The sequence below is a fragment of the Simochromis diagramma genome, unplaced genomic scaffold (assembly GCF_900408965.1).
Source record: "Simochromis diagramma unplaced genomic scaffold, fSimDia1.1 OVJJ01000387.1, whole genome shotgun sequence".
In the NCBI taxonomy this organism is placed as follows: domain Eukaryota; kingdom Metazoa; phylum Chordata; class Actinopteri; order Cichliformes; family Cichlidae; genus Simochromis; species Simochromis diagramma.
The window spans coordinates 870,533-880,728 of NW_024387152.1; the positions used below are offsets into that span (position 1 = coordinate 870,533).

General features: G+C 41.2%; 1 protein-coding gene across 2 annotated transcripts in view; it reads right to left on the reverse strand.

Moving 5' to 3' along the window:
- The window catches only part of camkvl (CaM kinase-like vesicle-associated, like), a 39,188-nt gene extending 31,302 nt beyond the window's left edge, over positions 1-7,886 (reverse strand). The window contains exon 1 of one of the 2 annotated variants that reach the window (XM_040048086.1): positions 6,743-7,886. The gene's annotated coding sequence lies outside the window, so the exon portion shown is untranslated. The remainder of the gene's footprint in view (positions 1-6,742) is intronic. The other variant, XM_040048087.1, reaches the window with a different exon arrangement.
- Between the last annotated feature and the right edge of the window lie 2,310 nt (positions 7,887-10,196).

Genomic DNA, 10,196 nt, shown 5'->3' on the forward strand with positions numbered 1-10,196 from the left:
TTTTATTGATTCTTTCAGTCAGAGTTTTAAATGTTGTGTTTTCTCTGTTTTTCTGATGTTTTTTACCACTGCAGAGAGGAAAACACATCTATGTGTGTGTGTGTAGGTGCGTCTGTTTATGTGGGGAAGACAGCTGTTCCTTCCTTGGAGTTTTGGATTGGTAAAATGTGGTGAAACTCTTTTATTATCTCTGAATCTACATTTTAGATATTTCCAGAGGAATTTGGCTCAGATTTGGCGAACACGTTGCTGGGCCAAGGATTTGGTTTTGGCATAAATATTTTGGCTGCAGTTTATCCACTTTTTTTGTTTTTGCAGGGTTTGATTTACAAATGCGCAGCATGACAATCTATACAGCAGGCACTTTATTTTTTTATTTTCTGCAGTTAAGTAAGATCAAGCAGACTACTGAAAACTATTCAATGTGTTTCTTAGCTCCACTGGGAGTGAGGATGAAGGACAGCATTAAAAATGAGAATATCAGAGGGACAGCTGAGGTTGAGACAAAGTTTGAGAGGCAAGGCTGAGATGGTTTGGACATACACAGAGGGATAGAAGATACTGGACAGAGGATATTGAGTAATGCACTCGCAGGCAGGAAGGAAAAAGGGATACAACAGAAGAAAATGCAGAGAGTTGGTGTAACAGAAGAGGATGCCGGGGCGAGATGGAGGCATATGAGCCGCTCTGGTGAGCCCTAAAGGGAGCGGCCGAAAGAAGAGAAAGGAGAGAAAGTGCCTCAGCTTCTTCCATTTGCAGGTTAGCAGTTTGTTTGCTTGTTTCTTTTAGAATGACATCTCCCGGTTCTGCTGTTTATAACTGCCCCCTTTTATTGGCTAGGAAGGAATTAGATTTCAAGAAAAATATCTCATTGCCATTCAATGTGACGGACAGCAAGTTTGGGTGAAGCTGCTTCTCACTTCCCACTTCAAGCACTTCCCTTTCCAACTTGCAGCAGCCATATCGATTGACAGTCATAGATTACATATAAGATACAGACGTAACATCCATAAACTGTCACACAGGCAGAGATAGTCTAGCTGATAATTAAAGTTCTACAACTGTGGTTTGTTTTCCCCCTTGCTGAGGTTCATTTGTGCAGATATGAACACAGTAATCACACTAGGATGTGGCCCGAAACAACTGCAAATAAACTCCAGAATTACTAAGTTTATGGTGTGAATGTGATCTGACCTCGATCCAAACTAACTGCACGGTGTATGCTGCAAGTCTGAGATAAAGAACATCCCATAGCCACGTATGCTTTGTATTCTGGGATGTCTACTATAGATGTGCAAAGGTGTGCACAGGCTGGCAACTAGCTGTAAAGTAAACTTCATTCTTCATTTTCTCCAGTAGTCCACAGCAGCTTTTTCCTGCATTTATGTTTGCTGCTCCCACCCAGACACATCTGTCCAATGAGCGGACTCAACATTCTCACATGGTTCGTAGTGGCAAACTACTCTCCCTCTCTATGTGAAAAGAAACCAACTCACTGGGAAAAGCTATAAGTTTACAAACTTTAACTGATTTGGTCCAGAGTAAACAACCTATAGATGTGAAAACGCTTTAAGAAAATACTAGAATCTCCCTCACAGACACTGGAGTCCAAATAAAAGGCTTTCTTTATCTCATAGCCGACCATATTATTTATGAGATAATTCCTTTAAATAAAAATCCTCCATAGGGTGCCAGCAGCACAAACACAGCTGACAGGTCCAGTTCAGTGGCGGTGACAGCTCAGCTACAGCTGCCAGTGTCAGCACACCTGTCAATCAAAACCAAATTTTAAGTATTGCACAGGATAGGTTATAGAAAATATTAACAACAGAGAGTTGTTATTAAAGGGGAAATTAACTATAGAGATGAGTCTATTTTTTGCACCTGGCTGTAAAAATGCTGCGTGGACATGCAGAAGTTTGGCATTACAACGATGTGGGTCATTGGAGTCACTCGAGTGGCCATTAAAATAACTGATTTTGGCACTTCTACAATGGCTTTATTTGTCAGCCTTGAGCTTACCACTTGTTAACAACAGGCTGGAATATTAATATTAAGCCTTTCTCTGTTAAGGACAAATATTCTGAGAAAGGTTCAGCCATCCAATCCAGTTGACAGCAGCAGATCTCAGGTTGTAGATGACATCTGTGATTTTAGTATAGACAGTGCCCTATTATATCATATAATACTGTATATACTTTAGTACAGCATATACTACATACATTTTTATGAATTGAACTTAAATTCTGATGAAATTTGTGGTCTGGTCTATTTGAGCATCAGTTTATTAATTGTCATGCACAATAACTAGAATATTAATCTCACAAGGGGAACTGCATCTGATGAAACATCAGGCATTTCATTTGGATCACCTGCGTTAGCTGTACATTAACGAATGAATGTAAGACTAGAATATGCAGTCACCGTGCAACCCAGTATCACGGCAAAACGTGTAATAGAAACACCGGTCCACCATGTCCATTTCACACTTTGCCTCTCCAAAACATGGAGAAGACGTATTTCCAGCAAGGAGATATAATATATGTAAAGCCACGAAGCTGGTAGTGAGCTAAAAACATATTAAATACAGTCCATGGTAATTGTGAGAAATGAATAAGCTAGTCGGCTAATATGTCCATATATGTAAATGTGTTAATAATGTCTGTTTAAACATTTTCCTGTGATTATTTTCATGTTGGCTTGAAATAAAGTGTCTCTTCTGCACGTGTGTACATTTCATGTTTGGGAGAGGCAAAGTGTGAAATGGGCATGGTGGACCGGTGTGTCTATTAAATGCTTTGCTGTGATATCAGGTTGCACCATGGCATCAGACATTGGGCATTCTGAAGCTGCAGTGTTGGCTTAAGTTACCATATCTGGATAAAAAGGTGAGGTGCTAGGTTATTAGTTGAACCTGGCAAGCTTGGTTAGCAAACCACATCTATAAACCACATGGGCACATCGCACGGGCTAATTAGCATGAAGTAAACTAGATAACTGAAGTAACATTGTGCATAGGTTGTATTACACAGAAGTTCATGTTATATGCATATGTCAGCTAATCCCATTGAAACTGTTCTAAAAGGCGACAAATGCAGAAGAGAGGTCCAGCTTGGTGACCTGTTTGAGGCTAAAGTAAGCTAGGCTACTGGAAACAACTGCTACTGATACCATGTTTCTGTATTATATTACACAGACCACTTTTATAGTAGTTTTTTTTGCTGCTGCATATTTTATTAAATTGAAAATATTTAGCAAATTGACATCTTTTTCTTTGTTTTTACATATTTTGTGCTGTGTTCAGCCAAGTGCAACAAAACGTGTTCCTTGCACAGAGTCTGTCTCGCTCTCCCTAGAACTCTGTGTGTCTGCAAACCCGTCAATCAAGGCAGCCTGCCCTCGAACTTCACGCTGACCAGTAGAACTCCAGGATAAGTTATAAAATTTTCAGAGGTAACTTTCCATAATGGCCAAAAGCTTTTTTCTGGTTCATTTTCCAGTCCTGTATTCTGCTGCATTAGCCATATATTATAATATGTACTTTTGACACCGTTATCATATGTTAGTAATGCTATATATATAACTAGACAGACAGACAGACATTTAGAGTTCAGCAAGGGACAGAAGGCTCAGCTGCAGACTCAGAGAGCAGATGACATGGGAGTATGAGAGAGCAGGATGGCAGAAGATGAGCAAGGATGGCAGGACATTAGAAACCTCTGGCACCAAACTCAGTAAAGGAGAAAAAACACAAGCATATGCTGTGTGTGCAGTTTATCCTGAAGCTCATGCTTATGTAACATAGGTAGCATGTGTGCAGGAAAAAAAACAAGTTTTTGATTTGACTTTTGGCACTTCTGTATTTGCTGTCAAACTTTTTTCTATCTATTCAACTTTCCAGTAGCCCGGTGTTTGCCACGAGCTGCCAAATTCTTGATGACAACAAGTCCCGGGGGGCACGTAAGGATCATTACTGCCTACCAAATATAGTGACAGAGAGCGAACACGAAGGGTCCTTAAAGTCATGTTGATGGATCTCCTGCAACCACCATATATAATCTGTGAGGGCTGCCGTGATGGAAAAGCTCTGTGGTCATGGACATGGCCGTTACAGATTGCACCAAAGTCTGCGACTCTATTCTGAGCAGCAGACTCAGAGGGAAACATTCAGAATCAACCAGAATCAGAGGGTGTTTACAGCATCCACAGTTATCAGCTACTATTATGGCATACCATTACTTTATAATGGGATATTGATGCCCACAGTACACCAGCATCTACCTATTAGGTCAGCTATTGATAAAATCATAAATCTGTAAAATTGCCTGCAGGGGAAGATGAAACCGGATATGCGGCGCTCTCTCCCCAACATTCTCCACCCTTATTAATAAACAACATTTACTTTTTCTATATTTAAGGATTTTCCTTTTTAGTTGCACATTTCCTTTAACCTTTTGCTTCATAAAGAAATACTTGGGCTGATGGGTACCACCAGTGTCGGTATTTCAAGCAATGCTTTCTTCTGGTTTAAGGTAGCGAAACATACAGTATGTGTTGTGTAACACTGTTTATAACCCACCAGCAAAGTGCACCAATTTTAAACAATCAGTTTCTCATTGAAGAAATGCTAAAATATTTAAAAAACAACATAAAAATACTCGTTTTCATATATTCTGAAGATAAAAAAAGAAGCTCACAGCCAAACAAATGTGATCAAATTATAAAAAGGCTCAGTGGAGGTAAAGCAGGTCAGCACTCAGATCTAAACTGTGTCCCCGACAGTTACGTGCCACATAAACTGCACATGACTAAATGTTATATCTCAGTTTTTGTGTTACAGTAAGCTGGATTGTACGCAACTCGTCGTCCTTGGTTCTGCAAACATTTCTGACTGCATGTCACAGGTCCGCCGGATGAAAAGCTTCAAAATGAAACCTGACTTTTAAAAGGCAGCGTTCGCTGTTGTCTGGATGCAGGGCACAACCTGAGCCGCAGCTTCCATTATCAAAAAAGCAGGTTGGTGACTGACAAAAAACAACAACGAAAAAAAGTAAATGCACACAGATACACCTGATTACACACATCCCGTGTATCAGTGAAACCACCTTTGTTTGGTTGGGAACGTGAAGTGTTGGCTTGTCAGCTTTTTGGCTTGTCCAGCTAAATCCGAGCACGGCTGCCTTTTCACGATGAACAATACAATGACAAAACTCACAGGCGATGTGAAAGCCTTTTGTGCTTTAGGCTGGAGCTTTTCTCTACAAACTCTAAACGAGGTCTCAAGAGATGCATTAAAAAAATTTACAGGTTTAAGGGACAGTGGCCACAAATGAAAGAGCAGCGGGTGGTGAAATGAAGGCTTGGAAGGATGAATGAATAAAGAAATAACTATAACTATATATATATAACTATACCGACAGTGCATATTGTGAAGCTGACAGCTCAGCATGCAGGTGTGAACTGTGTGAGATGTGATGCTTGAAACGTTATTTTTTGCCTTGTTACATAAAATCAAAGTGCGCTAAATCTAGAGAGTAAAAGAAACTGTGTTGGGAAAACACAGCAGCCCTACAAGTCAAATGAGATGAATATGTAAACATCCACATTTTTTTCCTTGGCCACTGTGTTTGCTTTCTCAGCTCAGCAACCTCTTTTACTCTCTCTCTCTGGGGTGCAGTAGTGTAGCAGCATATACATGGATTTCTCTCATGTTTTCTCCACTCTGCCAGCCCACTTTATCAAACTGCAGGAGCTCACATTAATGAAGTTAATGAGGCCAGCAGGGGGTGGCCTCATAAAAAAAAAAAAATTAAATATGATGTACTATCCATTGTGTCTTTAATAAACTCTTTATCGGTTTCAATATATTTGAATAAAATTATTCAAACAGTACATTTGCATTTGCTGCCCCTTTTATGAAAAAGTGGTGCTCTGTGAAGGCTGTGACTGGCCACTACATTAAATGATTTCTGCAGTCACTCTCAAAGCATTTGAGCATAATCACAAAAGCCCACTTTAAACGTAATCAGCCGCCTTGATTCAGCATAAAACTCATAATGCTGACTTAGTAAGTGTAGAAATGCATGGTTAAAAAAAAGAAAAAAACCTGGTAAACCTAAAGCTGGATACGGTTTAGCAGAGAGAGAAAGGATGTGAGGATGAATATGTGAAGGTTTTAGGTTGTTTTTCTTCTAAGGGGGTCTCTTAATTTTACTCAAAACTAATACAGCTGCTGTGCTGGGAGCGTGAACAGGATGAGCTGCACTTGTAAAATACCTCTCTGACGAAGAGCTTTGAACGCTCTCACTTTTCCTTAAGCGTATTTTCCAGACTTTTGTTGTAGAACTGTTTAAGGTTCAGTAGCATGAGGACGAAAACTTAATGCAGCAAGTTACAAACGTCCAACACCGTCGTTTGTTATTACTCTTTTAAAAAAGTCGTTGTTACTTGTTAGATGTAATCTGTTCCTTCTGTTTTCGTTATGGGACGAGAAGAAGCCAGTAACACTGTATGAGTCCTGCTGGTTGCCACTTTGGAGATTATCGCTGCAGCTGCTTTACGCACGCTGGCTGCACCGCGCACATCGGCAGTAACCGAAGAAGCAGCGCGCCAGGAGAAAAGGAAAGAAAGCGTCTCTTTTATCTAATCTTTTATTTAATTACTGCTTCCTAGCAGCCACGCAGGATACAATACGGAGACATGAAATTAATTCGCGTTTGTCATTTGAAGTTTGAAGCCTTACCTTGAGTTGTCGCGGCTCGGAAGAAGTGCGGGTGCGCGTGTTTGAAGCCCCCTGTCCAAAATGGAAAGTATCGTCCTACTTGTTACTTGGGAATAAATTAATGGTTGAATAACACTTAAAATGGCTTTTAAACCAACAGAGTCAGCGAGGTGAACTGCAGCTCCTGCTCTGGCACGACTGTCTGAGAATTAGTTTGCTTGCTTCTGACTGCCGCCCTCCCTCCCACTCGCTCGCTCGCTCACTCACTGTCTCCCACCCATGAGAAATAAATAATCTTTCATCTCTCTCTCTCCTTCTCTCTCTCTATGAGCACAGCAGGTGGGCATCTTTGAATAATGTGAGATCATTTTTAAAGGCTGCTCGAGGCCCAACTGTGTGTCCCGCACTCCTCTCCAAACACTGCGTGCTTTCACGGTTAAACAAAACTGTGCTGATCATAAGATTTTTCTCCGGCTGTCCGGTGTGTGCAGGCAGCGGATTGGGAGTGGCCGGGATTAAAACCGTGGGATTATATCTAACATTCATTTCATCTCACGCACTGGAAGTACGCTGGTGGACAATGACATCAGCCTTTGGCAGACTCAAACAAACAGACAGATTCACGTGGGTAGGGATGGAGAGAAAGACAAGGGAAAGGAGAAAAACAGAACAATGGATGAGAAAACTAGGGAAAGAAAGCCTTTCACCTCTCAGATTGAGCCAAGAATATGAAGCTTTATAGAAAATCAATCAAAGCAACGGGGCGTGCGGGGCACAGAGGGTCACCAGGGTGAGATATTCCTGGGGTGAGTGTATTCCTCTGGCTAGTGTGCATGTGTGTGTGAGTGAGTAGTGGATGCATACACACAGCCAAGTCCGTGTATGTGTGCCTGCATACTGACAGATGGCTACTGTAATGACGCAGGAACTAAATACTGGGTTTCTATGCGTCTGTGAGGTCGCCTGCTCGTATATGTGTGTTTGTGCATGTGTGTGTTTGAGGGGGAAAAAGAAAAAAAAGAACTGCATGTGTGTGTGCATGTGTGTGTGTGTGTGTGTGTGTGTGTGTGTGTGTGCGTGTGTGTGAAGGAGAAAGAGTTAGCAAGTTGAGCTTGATGCAGAGGCAACAGATATCTCCTTTTTTGTTCCTGCAGCCTTCACTCACTCACTCACACACACACACACACACACACACACACACACACACACACACACACACACACACACACACACACACACACACACACACACACACCTATGCAGTGTGTGGCATTATGCTTTTGGTTTTTTTGTCCAGGTGTTTGCAGTCTTTTCTTTCACAAGAGACCTTGAGTCTACTGCCGCTTCCATTTGCTGTGGATACAGACATACAAAGGAGTGTATAGGTGTGTTTGTGTAACACACACACACACACGTACACACAGAGAGATACAGTCAAATCTCAAGGAACAGGAGAAATGTAAGCATACAGTCACATCAGTGAGGATCATGCCAAGAGCTGCACAAACTGCAAAACAGTGGTGGGAATTTTGTGATTCTCGGTTTCTTCACTGCCTCAGGGGCAGCTTGCAGTCATTGACTCAACTATGAGTTCTACATCAAATCAAACAGTGCTTGAAGACAATGTGAGGACAACTGGCTTAAAATTGAAGTTGAATTGGACCTTACAAAAAGAAAAATGGTGGGAGTAATAGAATGACCGTAGTCATGATAGCGATGCAGTGAAGGAATTTAAAGCAGGAGGTAGAAGCTACTTTCAGCCGCTCTCTTATGCACAAGCAGTGGCTACAGGAAGCCAGCAAGGTGATGTCAACGACTGATTATTATTTCCTCAAAATACAGAGCTGTGCAACATATTTGAGCCACCTCTCGTTTCTTTACAGTTTGCTTTGTGTATTTTTTAAAGTGGCCTTGAGCAACAGTTCTCCTGGTTTTCTGTAGCTGGATCTTCAGTTGATCCATGCACTGTTATTGAAGCCTCATCAAATGGTGAAAGGGTCGCTTTTGAACCATTCTTAAGGAAGGAAAACAGGCAGAAAAGGTTGGGGTTATGCTAAATTACACAAGAACTGGGCTGAAACAGAGGGGCGATATCTCTTATGGAGTGATGAATCCATCCATCCATACAAATGTCTAATTTCTGGTTCAAATCACCGAGGTTAGGAGAGCTACAACAGTGAGTGTCGACAGCCGTCAGTAAAAGATGATGGAGGCTCCGTGATGGGCCATGCATTTCTGTTGGTTTTGGTTTAAGGAAAAGTACTGTCACATTTTGACCTATTGGAAAGCACCTGAGTGCCAAATGCTTCATTTGTCAGCATGGCATCCTCAAACACACTGCCACTGCAGGGAAATCCTCCCTGGATAGAAAAACACAGAAGACTTATCAGTCACCATCACAGGTACGAGCTCTGGGGACTGGCCTCCTCAGAGCCATGACCTCAACATCATTGGAGCAGTGTGGGATCATCTTGACAGACAACAGAACAAAAGGCAGCCAACATCCAAAGAAGAGCTTTGAATATCCTTCAAGAAGCCTGGAGAACTTTTTCTGAAGACTACTTCAAGAAATTACAAGAAAGTTTGTCTAAGAGAATTCAGTCTGTGTTTAAGAATAAAGGAGGTCATGTCAGATATTGCCTTTCAAATTTCAAATATCTTTTTTTGCTCTTTATACTGGATTTCCATGTATGTTTGCATATGTTTCAATAAAGTTATTGTTGCTAAAGGGGACACTGTAGCCTATGATGCCAACTTTGATATTATGTTTGTTCAATAGAATAAAATTACAGCTTGATATTTTGTTGAATAAATGAGTGACCTTGTGGTTTTTTTCAAGTATACCATCTTTTAAGTAGGCTTCTTGCTGAGATATATGAATAAGTGAACATTTTCCACAAGTTCAAATAATATATACGATCAGAAAATAAGCAGGTCTGCTCAAAAAGATGCTGTTCAATGATACTGCTGTGCATTCTAATAAATATAGTATGGTTAAGAGGGCACAGGAGTAGGGTTTGTAATTGTTGGTACAGATGTGTGATGTGACCACTATGCTTTATTGCGAACCATCATTTTGAGTCATAGGATTTGTAATGATAAGCACTGACCTTCACCTCGATAAGTGCATCAACACTGAGCCAAACCCCCACTCACTTTAAAGATCTGCCACTTTTGGACAAAAACATGTTTGAAAAGGGAGCTGAGCCAAATTGTGCAATCAAAGCAAACAATAAAACATGCTTCCTTATATTTAGATTAAAATGCATCATAGCTCTGAGGACTCACAGTAAACACTCCTTTGCCAAACGTGCCATTCGGAGTCAGCAGGCTTCAAGGCCAGCAGCCATGGAGGAGGAGAGTCAGTGCTCTGGCCTTTCTTCACTCACTCTGTCACATTCTGCTTCCCCTTTGTTCCTCCACTCCTCACGCTTTAGCTGCACTCCAATCGTTTTTGAATGTGAATCTTTGCATG